Source organism: Mus caroli, chromosome 6 (assembly GCF_900094665.2).
Source record: "Mus caroli chromosome 6, CAROLI_EIJ_v1.1, whole genome shotgun sequence".
Lineage (NCBI taxonomy): Eukaryota > Metazoa > Chordata > Mammalia > Rodentia > Muridae > Mus > Mus caroli.
Window position 1 is genome coordinate 116,202,517 of NC_034575.1, and position 3,521 is coordinate 116,206,037.

Consider the following 3,521-nt stretch of genomic DNA (forward strand, 5'->3'; position numbering starts at 1 on the left):
CTTCCTTCCTTCCTTCCTTCCTTCCTTCCTTCCTTCCTTCCTTCCTTCCTTCCTTCCTTGTGCTGGCAAGTATTCTACCACTGAGCCACACCTCCAGCCCACAAGGGTTGGTTTTACAAAAGTAAAACCATGGTGTGTGAAATTTGATCGTAGTAGGTAACTTTCCCCCTGAGAAACACCACAGTAATGGAAAACAGGAAGATGGGGTTCAAGAGTTGATCGGAGAGACAGGAGCTGTAATCAATTCCAGAGCCACTGATTGTTTCTGGGTGGTGATGGTTTTAATGTATGTTCTGACATCTTGTACATAACTAATTTGGTAAAAACTCTCTTTGCTCTTGCAGGAATTGTAACAGTATAAACACTTTTTTTTTTTTTTTTTGGTAGAATGTGTATGTACCTAGGGGAGGGTTGATGCTCCAAACAATTCAGAGAAACAGGTAAGTTGGGTGTTGTTAAGCTCAGCAGGTAGGAGGTAGAGGCAGAAGGATGGAGAGTTAAAAGCTAGGCGGGGCTGTCTNGAGCAATCAGACTGGAGAGATAATTTACTGGTTAACATCCAGTACTGCTCTTCCAGAGGACCTGGGGTCAGTCCCCAGCAGGTGCTTGAGGTATCTCAGGATCATGACTAACTCTAGCTCTAGGCGGGTGCTTCTCAACCTTTCTAACGCTGCGGCCCTTTAACTCAGTTCCCCAGGTTGTGGTGACCCCAACCATAACATTATTTCACTGCTACTTCATCACTGTATGATCGCTACTGTTGTGAATTGTAATGCAAACATCTGACAAGCAGGCTGCCTGATGTGCGACCCCCAGGTTGAGAACCGCTGCTCCAGGGGCTCTGGCGCCCTCCTCTGGCTCCTTCATGTTCCTGCACTCACTTGGACATACTCATACATAGACACACACACACACACACACACACACACACAAACTTTTAAATATAGTTTTGTTTTTGTTTTTGTTTTTTTTTTAAAGATAAGAAACCTAACAACAACCAACCAATCAACTGTGAATGAGAGCCCTTGAAAGAGAATGCTTCCTTAGGCTGATCACCTGGCAAAAGCCTCAACGACTGTGGAAGAGTTTGGTATGTTGCAGACCCCATAGCCTAATTTCATTTTTTTTTCTGGGCATCTTTAGCCTCCAAAGAGTCCTTCCTTGGCCACCTCTATGTTAGAACTAACATTCTGGTAAACAAGCAAAAACCTTTACAATGTACTAATTTAAGAAAACCAATCCTCTACTAGGANAAGCCTAAGTACTATCAGGTAAAATGGGAAGCTGACAGGTAGGATGCCCTCATCCCATGGGACACTTGATGTTTCCAACCAATGTACTATACATTTATTTATTTTTGTTTCATGTGCTTTGGTGTGTTGCCTGATATGCTTATTTGAAGGTGTCGGATCCCCTGGAACTAGAGTTATAGACAGTAGTGAGCTGCTGTGTGGGGGCTGAGAGTTGAACCAGGGTCCTTTGGAAGAACAGCCAGTCCTGTTAACTGCTGAGCCATCCCTACAGCCCCTATCAATGCATTTTTATTTTTATTTTTTAATCTTTTAAAAAATGATTTATTTTTATTGTATGTGCATTGCTGTTTTGTCTGCATGCACATCTGTGCCAAATCACTTGGAGCTGAATTACAAACAGTTGTGAGCTGCCATGTGTNTGCTGGGAATTGAACTTGGATCCTCTGGAAGANCAGCCAGTGCTCTTACCCTCTTAACCATCTCTTCAGTGCCCAGTGCATTTTGAAATTGCCTTGGTTTATAACTTTCTTTGTTCTGTTACTGTAAAAACTCCATGAATGTGGGGAGAGATGGCTCAGCAGTTAAGAGCACTGGCTACTCTCCCAGAGCCTTTGAGTTCAAATATCAGCCCCGACCTGGTAGCTCACAACCATCTAAAATGGGATCTGATGCCCTCTTCAGGCAAGCAGATGTGCATGCAGACAGAGTACTCATATACATAAAATGCATAAATAAATAAATCTTAAAACAACAACAAACAACGCCATAAAACTGTCTTCATATTAATAGCTACTCAAATTTAACTTCAGAATAAACTATCTTTTATTCCCTTTGAGGCGAGAGCTGACCTTTTACCTAGACACAACTAACCAACTAATTAACCAACCATGCAACCACCAACCAAACAGAAGCATATATGTGGAGGAGAGACGATGCTGTGGGGGGTGACCGGTCCAGGAGTAGTAGGAAGGGAAAGTCGGTTTATTGTGTGCCTTGAGAACACACACAGCAGGGAAAGCTGCCCTGAGCTTGGCCTTCTTCCTTGTGTTACCAGCGAACTCCAGGCCTCTTGCATGCTGGATAAGCCCTGACCCAGTGAGCCACACCCCAGCCCTGTGTGACAGCTTTTAGTCATGCCTGGGAGAATCATTAGCTTCAAATATGGCATCGACTGAGGGGCTGGCTGCTCTCAGTCTCTGCCTCCCTCTCTTCCCTGAGGCAGCTGTGCAAAGATTTGGTCATATGACACTGAAAGCCTGGGACNGTGCCAAAGCAAGCGTGTAGTGGCGTGGAGGCCAAGGACAGGGCCAAAGCCTGCTGCCAGGACCCCCTCCCTGCCAGATGTGGCCAAAGAGCATCAAAGCTCTACTNGTTGTCTCTGCCCCTCTCTTTAGCAGGGCAACTAGCCCTCCCCTCAGGCACTTCTATTCTCCCAACTCCCAGGAGCCAGACTTGGTACCCTGGAAGCAAGCCACTCTTTCTTCTCTAGGAGCCTGACAGTTATCTCTCGGGAAGGGGCTGCTGGGAGTTCAGAGTTTGGGGTACAGGAGAGGGGTGGAGGGCAGGTCTCTTCCAGGGGAATTCAGGAAGGTGCACCGGGCTCCACATGCTGTGAGGACTCTTAGGCTTGCTGGGTTCAGAGCTAACCCTCTCTGCAGGTTTGTTTCCGTTTCTCTATAATATACACTCCTCTTGGCCCAGAGCAGCAGTTGCTGCTCTAATGGGAACCAGTTCTTGGTAGAGACAGGAGGATCAGGAGTTCAAAGTTATCCTGAGCTACATAGTTAAAGGCCAGCCTGGTCTACATGAGGAAGAAACAAAATCCCATTATGATGTGTTATTATATAAATTAAGTTGACAGATGTTGTCTTTGGTGGTGTTTCTATTGCTGTGAGAAAACACCGTGGCCAAAAGCAACTTTAGGAAGAAAGGGTTTAATTAGCTTACAGATCCTATTGAGGGAAGCCAAAGCAAGGACTGAAGCAGAGGCCATGAGAGAACACTGATTACTTGCTCNCTCATACAACCCAGGACTGCTTGCCCAGGAATGGCACCTCCTCCAGGGGGCTGGGCCCTCCCCTCCCATGTCAATTCTAATGACAAGAAAATGCCCTAAACACTTGCCTAGAGGCCCATCTAATGGGGGCATTTTCTCAAGTAAGACCCCTCCCTCCCAGGTACATCTGGACTTGTGTCAGGTTGACAGAAGCTAATCAGTACAGATGCCACCTGTCCTGGGCAGAAGTAATTCAATGACTATTTTTTTTT

General features: G+C 45.8%; 1 long non-coding RNA gene across 1 annotated transcript in view; it reads left to right on the forward strand.

The window, feature by feature from the left end:
• Nucleotides 1-3,521, forward strand: part of LOC110297037 — a 13,155-nt gene that overhangs the window by 7,862 nt on the left and 1,772 nt on the right. The window contains exon 2 of the long non-coding RNA XR_002378239.2: nucleotides 979-1,090. This is a non-coding gene — a long non-coding RNA (uncharacterized LOC110297037). The remainder of the gene's footprint in view (nucleotides 1-978; nucleotides 1,091-3,521) is intronic.